The 14436-nt window shown below is 33.8% G+C and overlaps 1 protein-coding gene across 1 annotated transcript in view; it reads right to left on the bottom strand.

The window, feature by feature from the left end:
* The window catches only part of LOC129755100 (uncharacterized), a 198097-nt gene extending 189061 nt beyond the window's left edge, over positions 1-9036 (bottom strand). Inside the window, exon 1 of the mRNA XM_055751432.1 lies at positions 8003-9036. The gene's annotated coding sequence lies outside the window, so the exon portion shown is untranslated. The remainder of the gene's footprint in view (positions 1-8002) is intronic.
* Between the last annotated feature and the right edge of the window lie 5400 nt (positions 9037-14436).

Genomic DNA, 14436 nt, shown 5'->3' with positions numbered 1-14436 from the left:
GAATGTTTTTTTGATAAGTTTTTATTATGACCTGAAAGTGTCGAAAATAATCTTAACTCCTGTCATTTCACACGGTGAAACAAAATGCAACGCGTCTTTTAGCCATGAAACAAATACCTTTTAAGATTTTTTTTCCCAAAATGATCAGAAAGGGTATCCCGAGTGTTAAATCTGAAGCGGATATTCAAAATTATTAAATATGTCTTTGTAAAACAGTATTCAGTGAAATTGAAGTACAATGCATTATTTTATTCTAGAGAAAAACTGCAGATATCTAAATAAAAGTTGATAAAAAAAAATACAAAAATGAATAAGTATTTAATTCATTTTAAAGTATTTGCATTGACGCATCTGAAAAAGAGCTATGTGTTTTCAGTTACATCAATAAATGGGACACATGTATACATACTTAGATTTTTTTTTGAAAGAATATGAAAGTTGAACTGTGATGATATCCGTTTGCACTAGCCCCGAAGTTTCTTTATTGAAAATTACAATTTATAAAAAAAATACACTTCAATGTTTTTTAAGGTTTCGAGGTATACTTACATTAAAATTTCCAGAAAATAGAATGAACTCATGAAATCATCGTAGCCTTAAAAGATTAGCTCTTTTCGATCTATTTAATTTTTATAAAACCTGAGTTCCAATTAAATGATATTGAATCTTGAAAAAATCACATGAACTTAAATGAAATCGCAGATCACCTCCAACACTGTTCAGGATATTTTTGAATCAGAACACCCCAATGCTTCAGTTAGAATCTTTAAAAACAATGGTTTTGACAGACATTTCCTTCAGGATAAAAAAAAGCTGTAATTCAGTTGAAAAACAGAAAATCTAAACATATTTTTTCCTCCTTTCAAAACCAATCGTTTTCATGATTGATTGGGTTAATGTTCAAAGGAATTTAATTTGCATTTTTTGCTCGAACAAATAACAAAAACGGTGATTTTCTTTGGACATGATTTGGATGAAAATATGGATATTAATTACCACTGCTTCCAAAAGTGAGGATAGTGAACAAAAAGCTGCTTGAAAATGGTTAGTAAAAAAATCTTCTCTCATGTGTTTTTATTTCTTCAGTTCTAAAAAATATTCCATCCAAAGCTACTCGGGCGTTGATAGTGCTGCGTTTGGCAAAATTTTGGGCAAATACTTCCGATGTTCAAAATTCTTTTTCCATAAAGTTTCATTCACAATAAATTCCAATTAAAGAGAAACTTTTGAATTCGATTTATACCTTAATGGGAACTTGACATAGCGGAATAAGTAAACTAAATGGTAAACAATAAATGAAACATACATATTATCAACATACAATTCGATAGATCTAAGCGGGAAAAATCGAGTAAACGGAAAGCAGGGGAATGTAAAAAAAAAAGACTAGGACAAGTTCACAAATGCGAAATGATTAACAACTCAAGACGAAGTTTACCGGGTCTTTTTATATATTCTACTAACTGGACGCCGGCTTTATGTTCGTCTATTTCAATATTTACTTATCGATCGAGTTTTTGGTGCTCAGCTTTATTATCAGATAGCACTGTTGTTTTAATATTTTTTTTTATCAAATGCTTGTATTTCTTAAGACTCACTCGTATATGAGTTTATTCTAGGGATACCATAAGTAGGGGAGAGTGGGGATACTTGATCCCCTTTTCTTATTTTCACCATATCTTTTTGGAAAAATTTAGCAACTCGCTGTCTTTGACATTAGCTGACAGCTTGTAACTTCAAGTTTCTATGCTCCAAAAATTAGAACGATACTTGAACCCGTTGATGGACTAGAAGCATTTACGTCGGAGTTAAAAATTTGCGATTTTTCTGAAGTTAGGGGAGACTTGATCCCCTATTGAAGGAGATTTGATCTTTTATTCAGGAAGCTCTAATCCTTATATAAAAATCAAACAAAACCCCAAGATAGAATGTTAATTGACTATTTTGGTCATTTTTGTTCTCATTTCACAATTTATAGCAGACATAAGAAGAAAATTCTATAACTTTGTCTCAACGCTAATAACATTGCATACTTAAAGGCGCCTTTTTTATAATTAATAGAAAATTAATTATTTTTGCTCTTTTCTTCATACAATTGTATGATAATTATTAGTTTTTGGATAAATATTAGTAATTTCGTGATCAGCAATCATAACGATCAATTCAGAAGAAGAATATGCCGTTTGGAAGGGGGATTGTACCCAACTCTAGGGGATCAATTATACCCATAATCAACATTTTAGAAAACTTTTTCTGAAAAAAGTTGAGAGTTTTCCACTGCTTTGAAAATATGGCATTATGAAGTTCATTCTACGCTCGAACGATTGATACATTGGAACAAATATTTTTTTCATAATTTTCCCATGTAAGGAACATTTTAAAGTGATGAAAAAAGATCTTCAAGTTACATTTTGTGAAATTTTTCAAACAAAGATCAATTACTCAAACAATTATTTTGTTAAAATTTTTTTAGCTACAAGCATTCTTATTTTGCTCATTTTGGCACATTTTTCTAGAACATTTGATCTTTGTAAGACATTCCAGTTTCGAGATATAGCTAAGGAATCAAGTATCCCCAGGGATCAAGTATCCTCATTCTCCCCTACTCTTTTAAGAGTACATTTATTTTTTTTCGATCGGGAAATGGGCGTACTCTTCTCTTTGTAAAATTTTACCAAATGTACCTACTCTTTTTTGTTGAAAGACATTTGATAAAAAAAAACCAACGTATTTCTTCCATTTTATGAAGTACTAGCTGATCCCATACGAACTCCGTTTCGCTTTCAACTTGGAATATGTCATGAACAGTTTCTATGAAAGTCAATTGCCGAGTATTTTCCAGATGCACTTCCCAATTCATTTTTAAGCAATAATTGCAAAAATATTGGAAAATCACTTTATCGGTCGTCTGCTACTTACGTTTTGAAATCAGGAATCGATTGACCGTCCAAAAAAACCTCCGTGTGCAAATTTTCAAAGCAATTCATTGCATAATATCGTAAAAATTGCTAAAAACAGTGAAAAATTATTTAATATGGACGACCCCTTTCGTCGACCCCTGGCTAAACACTTGTAATCTGAAATCGATTGCCCATCCCTGAATACTACCGTGTGCAAATTTTCATTCCAATCCGATGAATAATAACGACGATATTGAAAAATATTGAAAGGTCATATGGACGACACCCTTTTACCCGCCCCTGACACTGATTTTAATGCCTCAAATCCATTGCTCGTCTATCAAAACTGTCGTGTACCCATTTTCGTCTGAATCCGATGTATAATAACGACAATATCGCATCAACAGTAAATAGTTAATATGGACGACCCCCTTGGCCGACCCCTGGTTTTAGTTTGGATAAGTGAAATCAGTTGTTTGTCCCTAATAACTCCTATGTGCAAATTTTCAACCCAATCCGATGTATAAATACGTCAATATCACTAAGATACTGAAGATTTAATATGGACGACCCTTTTTGCCGGCCTCTTACACTGAATTTGATACCTGAAATCGATTACACATCACATCATCGATTACACATACACATCATCTGAATACGATGTATAATAACGTCAATATCGCAGAAACAGTGAATAGTTAGTATGAACGACCCCTTTGGCCGACCCCTTAATCAAAATTTGACACCTGAAATCGATTGCTCGTCATTCAAAACACTCATGTGTAAATTTTCAACGCGATTCGACGAAAAGTAACGTCAATATCGCGAAAACAATATTTGTCTTCTATGGACGACCCCCTTCAGAAGGGGTCATCCGAAAATCTAAAAACATTTTTCATCTTTCCTGGTCCTAATGAGCATCCATGCCAAATTTCAGCTCTCTAGCTCTTAAGACGGCTGAGTCTATAGAGGACAAACAAACAAACAAACAAACAAACAAACAAACATACAGAAATTGCTTTTTATTTTATGAAGTATTTTTAACATCTTATAGAAAAACTATGAAAGGAATACAGCATTACTTTTCATTTTGTTATAATAATCATACACTTTTAATCGTTGTAAACAGTGAGCGCGAGAGCGCCTTTGAGTATGCATACAGAAATCAACATGCAAAAGAATTAGGTATCTATAGCACAAGAAAAAAAAAAACTTATTTAGTAAGTAAGCAATAAGTTATTAAATCACATAACCTCCAAGACATTAACTGTATTATTAAATTGAAATATCTCGATGCCACCTCAGATAACACGAATTATGTAAACCTGGGGTCGGGGAACTTTTTGAATCATTACCCCAAAACATTTTTATTTAAGTTGATATTACCCCATGACGAAGAGCAAAAAAAACATATCCGTAAACACTAAGCGAGCTCTCAAAGCGTGTTTTGAATGCCTCAGGGGGAAATATTCACTTCTGCATATGCCGCTTGATTCTTTACTTTCGAAATAAAACCAACAAATTCATAAAATTGCAAAATTAAAATACACACTTTTCACTTACAAAATATTAACTGTTACCGCCAAGAATTTCACTTTTACCCCATTTGGGGTAATTTACCCCGGTTCCCCGACCGCTGATGTAAACTAAGGTTGCCAGAATTTTTTCCACTCCCATCCAGGCCTAGCAATTCCGGGCATTTTTTCAAAAAACCCTGGCAAAATCCGGGCATGGATTTCAATTTTTCAGATCCAAAAACCGGGCAAAATTACGGTGTTATTATATATAATAGCAAAGAAAAAAGGCATAAAAAATGAAATTAATATTTTATTAATGAAATTGCAGACTTCCAAAAACTTTTTAGAATACTTAAATATTTAAAGGATTATAAAAGGAAATCAGCGAAATTATTTGAAACAAACGTTTAAAATTACCATACCGTTAATCGATTTTGCTGAAACTTACTCTAAAACTTTGATTTTTTTTTTGGTTTCTTTGTGAAAATTGTGAAAAAATCCGGGCAATATCCGGACTTTTTTCACGATATCCGGGCAACCGGGCCGGACCGGACTTTATCGAAATTTTGCATCAAATATCCGGGCAAACCCGGATAAAACCGGGCAATCTGGCAAGCTTATTTTAATTGACCGTCTAACTTTCAAATAATTCTTTTTGTTTTTTAGTTACCAATATTTCAATAAACAAATTCAATCGTAATAAACAACAAGTGTTGATGCCGCATTAAATTCATTTTTGATGAAGTTTTGAGCGGCGAAAAGCTTCCCATAAGGATTTTTTTGTGTTTCAAAATATTTTTTAAAAATCGAAGGAAAGTTATCAATTAAGAATCAGGAAAAAATCATATTAATTAAACTTGACTTTAAGAACAAAAAGGTAATTCATATCTGAAATTTAAATATAAATATGAAAAATTCTGTTTTTTTTTCTTTTGTTTACAGCTGGTTCATGGAGAATTTTTAAACTTAACAAAATCATATCAGATGTCTAATGCTAAACTCATTTAAAATCTAAAGTAGTGCTATTTTCAATTGCGTTTACAAGGAAATAATGACTTATTGCGAAATAAGAATGCAGGTTCTGAATCACAGTAAAGATTCTCTTTCGTGAGTTTTTTTTTCACCCTCAATTTTCCACCATTCAAAAATGAATTATAAACATAAAATAAATAACCTATATAATGAAATTCAAAAACAAAATTTTAAATTTTAGATCTGATTTTATTTAATTCTGTTTGAAATGTATCACATCAAACATTCATATTATGGATGACCATGAAAAAAATACAAGTACTGCCAAACAGAAATCGAACATAAAATATTGAAAGTAATATTAATAGAAATCTTCTCAAGAGATTATAGCAACAATAAATCGAAGAAAGAGATTACGTGTTCTGATTTTTACATTCCATTTGAGTTTAAGAGCCAAAAAGGAACAAAAATTATTAATAAAAGTTGTTTCAATATGAAGGAATTGGTGTTGGCGATAGAGATTCACATCTATCTCCAGAATCAAATCAGCATTCAAAAATATAACACGAGGAAACGAAATTCACATTTTCTGAGGTGCACAGAATTTGAAAAATGATTTCGACTTATTTAAAAATACTAAATGCAAATTTGTATTTTTTTTAAACAGCTCTTGTTTTCGGTATAAATTTTGAAAATACAAGGTTCATTGAAAAAATATGTGCACTGTGCACTTTTTAGCAAAAATGTAAAATATCAAAAAGATTTAGAAAAAAGGTTTTAACTTAATGATCAATTTTCATGAAGACTGTGGTAATTCACCTTGCGAAAAAAACTATTGAAGTAAGTATGTTTCCCCATTTTGTATAAAACGAAGGTTATCTAGACGAAATCTGTTTTGTTTTTTTTCCGGGAATTTGTCTTTTTTCGGCAGAAAAATAATCAGTCAACTTTGTGAAACCTAATTCGATCAAAACAGTTTTCAGCCGAAAAATTGTTGGGAAAGGTTTCAATGTGATATGAATGTTTCTTGAAGATTGATGAAATGCTAGAGAGGTACAGTCATTACAAATAATCCCACTTTCATGAAAAAGATATTCAAAATAAATTAATTTTTGAAAAGATATATTCAATAAATCAGACGAACGATCTAAAACTTTTGGTGTGGCTGGCCAACTGAGTCCTGAAGCAACTATTTAATAAAATCATATTTTATTCATAGAGGTAAAGGGGGGCAAAACAGATCATGTTTTTCTATCCTTCACTAGCCAATAGGCACTTCAAGAAAAGTTTTAAATATCTTTCAGTTCATTCCATGGAATTTCAATGGCACACAATTTTATGTTGGTAGGACATATAAAGAAGAAGCTCAATACTAGGCAAATAAGGTCAAATAACATTTTACTCAGATGACTCTGGTTAAATTCAGCGCAGATGTGAGTTACTGAGAAAATTTCACATGTGATAAATGCTATTCATGACTGTTAAACCGGCGACTTTTCTGTTTTTTTTTAGATTTTGGGTCCAATTTTCCCCATTGTGCGTATGACGGTTTATATGGAAAACCCCCTCAAAAGGGATCGTCTCTAAATTGGATTTCATTCGAACTAGAAATTCTCATAATAAGCCTCTGTAACAAATATCATGGTGGCTGAGCCTTAATAAGGTTTTTTAAATGTGCAAAAATTGGATAAAAATCGGACAACATTAGTTACGCCATAAAATTTACCTGTGCAACTATTGGGCACAGACAAGCTGTTTAAAAAGATTTTTCAATTATTTTTGTCACTTTTTTGAACAATTGAACTTTTGGATTTTTTTGACCAATTCCGTATGAGTGCAATCGATAAAAAAATCGAGTGAATTCGGTTGAAATGACAAAATTACAGCATAAAAATCAAAATCATGTGCTTAGCTGTGCAACGATTGGCAAATCAGCCTATTAAAATTACATTCTTTAATAAAGTGAAATTATCTGCAGTGCGCGTAACTTCTGGAAATCCCATCAATCTTTATCAAACTTTCACATCACATTTAATTGTTTCCCAAAATCATTTTTGCTGAATATTATTTCCACTCAAATTTAGTTATGATTGTTTTTTTCCTGGATAAAAAGATATCTCCGGTCAAATCCGATAATAGATTTGAATTCCTGATTTTTTTATTGGGATTTTGAGACAAAATTTTCCCACTGTGCATTGGGATAGCGATACTTAAATTTATATCATGAATGGTTAAAAAAATGTTGAGATTTTAAACGCTTTTCATAATTTAAAATTGGTATTTAAATTGAGATAATTGAGACGGTTTATTAAACCTTTAAAATGGAAAGTTTCAGGCAATTTAGCCTGTTAAATGTTGTAGGTACAAATGAAAAAAACTCCTATTCCCAATTAAAAAAAGAAAGAGTCGAAAAATGCATGTAACATTTTAGTGGAGATCGCAGGGTTTAGCTTTTATTTAATAAAACTGACTTCGATGCTAACAACCTCCATGTTATTAGGTTCACTGGAATTGGAAGTTCATTAAAATGCGCGGACCCTATGAATAAAATATCTAAACAAATATGGGCATCCGATAACAATCGCTCTCAAATGTATTAGAAAATGCAATTACCTTTGTCGGCTGAAGCGAAGGGAAAACAAATAAACCTGCACCGTGCCGATTCGATCGAGAGTAATTTCATTAGAACCGTTGTTGTTTGTTCGACCCACTCCGATCCTGCGGAAATGCAAATCACTGGCTGCAGTTTCAATCACTCTGTCGACACTACTGCTGGTATGAATTTAATGCGTTTTCAAACACTTTCCACTGGGTAGAAAAAATAAATTAGAACGGATGAGGATGACACAGGATGAGGAAGGCGGCCGTCACACGTTTGTGTATTTTATTGCACTCGCGGTGCGTTTTAATTTATTTCAGCATCCTTTCACACCTTTGCTCGGATTCAAAACAAAATCTTTCTTGCGGATGCTGCAGCCGTTGCAGTTTTTCTTCTCAATGATAGAAAAAACGGAACGAAAACAACAACAACGACGACGCCGAGTTGAGGCGGCACGTGACTGGATGCTGCTTCATGTTGTTTATTGTTGTAGCTGCTGGCTGGAATCAACCAAAGCGCGTGAATATTAACCTCACCACTCGCTTCTGGTGTCTGGCGAGAAAACTTAACCAGAAAACGTTAGTAAACACGTAACAGCTTGACGGCGTCTGGTTTTTGGATCCCGGAATGGTTAAAATACAGCAACAGCATCCAACTTTTTGTGCGTCCCGGCAACGTGTTTTATTCTTGTTTGTTTTTAATCTATCTGGACAAGTGCATTCTCGTCCCAGCTTGCGATGACAATTTACTACCCATTCACAAACTAAATAGACCCTTCAACCCTTTTTCCCGGAAGCCTCAACCCACATTTTGATCAACACTTGTTCCCTATCGACGATTTTCGATCTTCAACGACTAACTTTCGACCGCCCAAGGGAAATCACATTATTCCACACAGCTGGTCAACACCTTCACAGAACCCACGAAATTTCTCGACACCCGGAAAGTAAGTCTTCAGCCGTTTTCAAAATTTACTCTCTGGAGCCACTCTCAGACACAGAAGACCGAAAAGGAAAGAACCGGAAGAATTCCAAAACCAACCGCTCGGCTCGACCGCCACAGCTAGACTGACAGACTGCGGACAGAGATGCATCGAAATTAAAACTTGCGGTCTAGCAGCATGCCGGCAACATGTTCTACGACAACAACAAGCAAGGACACCCGATTCCCGGCTTTGTTTATGTGCACCGGAAGCTTTCGGTCTGGGCGAAACGTCTTCATTCAAACGGCATTCGGTAAAACGGCGGCACAAAGAACCGAAACCGAACCGCCTCAAGTATTTGCTTGGGACTGGGACAACAAAAGCTGTCCTCATAGTGCGGTGCAATCGGTTTACCCCCCTAGGATGCTGCCGGGAGGAAGTCGGCAAATCGGTTCGGCTGCCACATGTTGAACCAACCCCAACCAAACCAAAACACAAACAATGCAATCGGAATCGGGCGGGTTTGGGTCCGATCCGGGTGAACCATGCGCAGTTTCCCCTCTGTCTCGGTTTGATGAACGGAACGGGGAAAGCGTTCATCTCAGGGTTGAATTTTGTTCCCAAAATTGTCTTTAAGATAAAAAATCGGCTAAGGTCTTTTAAAATTGATTAATTATGATATACGACTGATAAGAATACTTTTCATCTAAAATTAATTATCTAAAAACTAAAGATTGCTTGAAATAAATACAATGAAGCCTGTTTATTACGATTGGTTTTTGCACATTTACATAGGGCATAAGAGAGCATGTATAAGTTCTTTTCAAAGAAAAACAATAAAATTGTTTAAAGTTGTAAGTGGGATTAGGTGGGATCCTTTAACCGGAGACCTGGGACCTGATACTTGAAATAAGATATGAGACCTTAGATCGGAAACCTAAGATCGAAGAGCATTCCCAAAATGTCAAGTTCAGGTAGCCACCGAATGCCCAATAACGACAGAGGCTATTGGGATATCTCCTTCTACCCGGGCGGATCTTGGCTTACCAATCTGGTCCAAAGAGCAGACGCGTGGTACCAGATTGGAACTTGACCGAAGCAAACTAGTCCTAGATGGCAAAAGACCTATGATCTGAGCTTTTGGGTCCTGTTGGATAAAGTGAAGCACATGTTTCCTTAGAGGGCTACCTTTTTCACGAGGGTTGTTCAATATCGCGCTTTTACCTGATTCGCTTATCGTGTTGGTCACTTTAATATTTTTTCCGCTATTTTTTCGTAACAACTGATACACTTGAAAACGGCTAAGTATATCACTACATTGGTGACTTTTTCGTTACACTCGATTGAGGTGTTTTGATCCTCGATCTTCAAGAGCCAGCGGATCAAGCGGAAAGAACCCCTTCTTAAGTATTTCTGGTAGCTTATCTCCAAAAATTTTGGTTTATACCAGATTCTTAGCGACTGGAATAATTAGCTTTTTTGTGCGTTATCAGTTATCATGTTGTAGTACAGCATTTTGTGTATTTGGATCAGTGTACCTGTGTTAACATGTTGTGTTCTTGTGAGTCCTGTGTATTATTTTAACTAAACCTACCTTGCTCTGATGAAATAAAATATAAAATACTTGACTTACATTGAACAATAAACAAATAATTAAAGCAAAGAAACAAATAACGATTAACTTAATGAAAACTTTAAGGAGTTGAAAATCGCAACGGTATCAAACTACACCTGTTTAAACTATTGTGGAAATAATTTCCACGCAGAAATATCTTCACACTGACGCACACATAGATAACACTAGTTTACAGCATTTTTGAACTAAGTAAACTGAAGGTCATTTTAAATGTGAAATCAGATGCTGAATTCACAAATGAAATTCAATAAAATCTCAGTAGAACAGTTTTTGAATTATGCTCTAAATATAAAAATTTGGAAAATAAAAAAGTGCTTGTACATAGATTTAAATATCTCAAACTGCAAAGCAAAAAATTGAAATCTCTTTTTTGCATATTAAATGTGAACAAATTTGCTATCGATCTTTAGAACACCATTTTTGCGTATGATCAACAGTATCAGTGACTTTATGATAGAAAAAATTATAAAAAACGCTTATTTTTTAAGAGAAAATTTTGTTTCAGCAAAAGTTTCATACTCGATGGTAACATTTAAAAATTCTGATTTTCTATTAGTCTTAAATGTCAATTCAAAACAAAGATTTAAAGTGGTTATTTATCAAAATCTGTTGATAAATAATTGATGAAGTTTCGTTTACTTTAACATAACTGTAATTTTTTTCATTTTTCAACAATTTAACAAACCGCTATATATTAAGCATAGTATAGGAAAAATTAAACATAGAAAATCTCACTCGCTCAAAGTAAAAAATGTTTGTTAGATTACCAGAAGATCACATGCCAAATTTTAGAAATATCTGACTATGGGGAGGAGGTTTTTGAGTCTCAAATGTGAAAAGTGTTTTAAGGTATTTTGTCCGGGAGGAACTAAAATACTGTTTTTTATTATTAGTATTTATTTATTATCGAATCTAAAGTTTTGGCTGAAACTAAATTTTATCTAAAAAAATGCGTTTTTTTATATTTTTTTCTTTCAAAAAGTCACTGATATCAACAATACTGTTGATCATACGCAAAAGTGGTATTCTAATGATCATTAGCAAATTTGTTCACCCTTAATATGCAAAAAAGAAATTTCAAATTACTTCTTTGCAGTTTGAGATATTTTAATCTTAGAACAAATACTTTTTTTTTATATTCCAAATTTTCTTATTTGAAGCATAACTCAAAAACTGTTCTACTGAGATTTTTTAGATTTTCATTTTCAGATTCAGCGCTCGATTTCACATTAAAAATATGGGCCGGTCAATAAAGTTCACGATTTTTTTGCATTTTGTAAACAAGTGTAATCGATGACAGTTGTTCAAATTAACCATTGCACTTTTTTGATTTTCAAATCACATTTCCAAACGGCTTAATCGTTGTTGTTTTGAAGGAAAATTATTATAAAATGAGAACCAAGGAGTTCAATAATGAAAGTTGACAGACCTACATATGAAAACAGAAAACAGAATGCTTTCTGAACATTCCGGTACCAGAATGTACGTAGAACAAACAAAACATGCATTAAGCCGTCATTTTTTCAAATAACTTAAAAATTCGTCAAAAATTAAGAAATCATTAACTATTTTTATTGACACGCCAGGTGCAACGATTTGAAGTTCAATTTCATCTAAAGATGTAAAATCTATCGATATGTGTCATTAGACTGAGTCGATTTGGGGTCATTTTTAAATTTCTCAAACCCTGGGGTCTTAAAAGCTTCGTCTTGGTCCAAAACTCATCCATGATTTTTCGCAGAATTTTTAAGTTACGTTTACATGAGTAAATTTGAACTTTTAGGTTTGTATGGGAAAATTGAATATTTTGTACTGAAAAATCAACATCATTTTTGTTTTTTCTGTGGAACCTAGCCTGCTTATGGTTTTTGAGCCAATTTATAAATTTTGTACTAAAAATTTTCCGCTGAACAACTTTGTCGAATATCATAACTTCGTATCTTTTTAGACAATAAAGTTATTAGCTGTTTAACAGGCGTATGTCTTTTATGATTGACAAATCATGAATTCAATTGACACCACTGCGTGTGCCCCATGAAGTATAGCATGAAAAGAGGTTTTGCAATACTTCGCTATAGGCACCCAGCAGTGGTGTCAATTGAATTTCTTGTTTATCAATGCCAAAAGACATACACCTGTTAAAGAGCTAATAACTTTTTTGTCTAAAAAGATACAAAGTTATGATATTCGACAAAGTTGTTCAGCGGAAAATTTCCTGTAAGAAATTTATAAATTGGCTCAAAAACCATAAGCAGGCTCGGTTCCACAGAAGAAACAAAAATGATGTTGATTTTTCAGTACAAAATATTCAATTTTCCCATACAAACCTAAAAGTTCAAGTTTACTCATGTAAACGTTACTTTAAAATTCTGCAAAAAATCATGGATGAGTTTTGGACCAAAACGAAGCTTTTAAGACCCCAGGGTTTGAGAAATTCAAAAATGACCCTAAATCGACTCAGTCTAATGTGTCATTGTCTATTCATGCGTCAGTGAGCAGATTTTACAGCGCGCCAATTTTTTGCACGGGGATCTAAATAGGTACAATCCAATGTGGTGGAAAGAGAGGTGATGAGAAAGAAACGTTGCAAAAGTAGAAGTAAAGTTTTTTCTTCGTAAACATAGTTACCATGACAGAAGTGACGTCACTACCGACCATTTTTGCGACGCATTTTGCCTAGGATAAATGAAGCTCCCTGACAACGACGCGTCGCGACGCAGGCCTTGTTTATGTTTATTTTTCTTTTTTCTCTCCGACGTGCAATAGTGTGTGTTCCTTTGCGCCACCTTAGTAAAAGTGTACCTCATTGGGTACAATCATCGCAATTTGTTAAAGATGGCAACGGTGTGTATGAATCAGGGATGCCAGGTTGTTTTGTTTAAAATCAGGATACCATGTAAAGAAAATCATAATTTTTCAAAGCACCACTAATTCTGCTTAGATTGCATAAACCATGGCGAAATACAGGAATTGCAGACGCCTTAACTGGTGAGCTGAATCTTGACTAGCCTGCAGTTTATATGGAAAATCACCATTTAAATATTATCTGACCCGAAGATTGCATAAACTATTTTTTTTACCGGTTGGTTCGATTTCTTGATCATGTAACTATAAAATCAATTACAATTTAGATATTTTTTTTTGAAAATCAGGTCAATTCAGTACATATCAAAAAAAGAAATAACATAAGCCGTAGATATCATGAATTTTTCGAAAAAGATACAACGGCTACTTTAGTACAACGGCGCGTTAGCTAATTTAACCACGGTGAATATGATGAAAACGACCAACATGAGCGTACATGTCTAGCTCCGCCGATCAACTGCTGGACCTTCTATCGAAACATCATGTAGGGGGAAAACTGTACAAGACGCACGAGTTAAGCATAATCGCTATTTACAGCGATACTAATCATATAAGAACCAAAATGAAAGTTTACGACGATTCAGGGATCTGAATTAAGTCTTTTTCAATTTATTTATTTCGTCTTTGGTTTTAAATTACCGTAGAGACTTATAACTTAAAAAACTACGAAATTCTGCTTAAACCTAATTTAAAACGACGTTTGCACATATTAAAATTAAACAAATGATGCACTAAATTAAAAAGTTCACAACACTTGTCAATAGGATGATTTTGATCATAAGCAGTACGGTGGTGAGTTATTGAAAGAAACTGACGTTGTCGAAGTGTTCTAGTTGGAACATAAATATTAACACGTTTTAGAATGTAAGCACAGTCAATACGATTGGTCAATATGTCGAATTTAAAACCTTGCTACGCTCGATGCGACGCTTTTCGAGTGAGGTTAGGCATATCAGTGCACACCTTTCCTCATACGGTGGTAGTTGGATCGGGTCGTTCCAGGGAAGACGCCGTAGAGTGTAGAG

Source organism: Uranotaenia lowii, chromosome 3 (assembly GCF_029784155.1).
Source record: "Uranotaenia lowii strain MFRU-FL chromosome 3, ASM2978415v1, whole genome shotgun sequence".
Taxonomy (NCBI): Eukaryota; Metazoa; Arthropoda; class Insecta; order Diptera; family Culicidae; genus Uranotaenia; species Uranotaenia lowii.
This window is presented reverse-complemented; position numbering and strand designations above follow the sequence as displayed.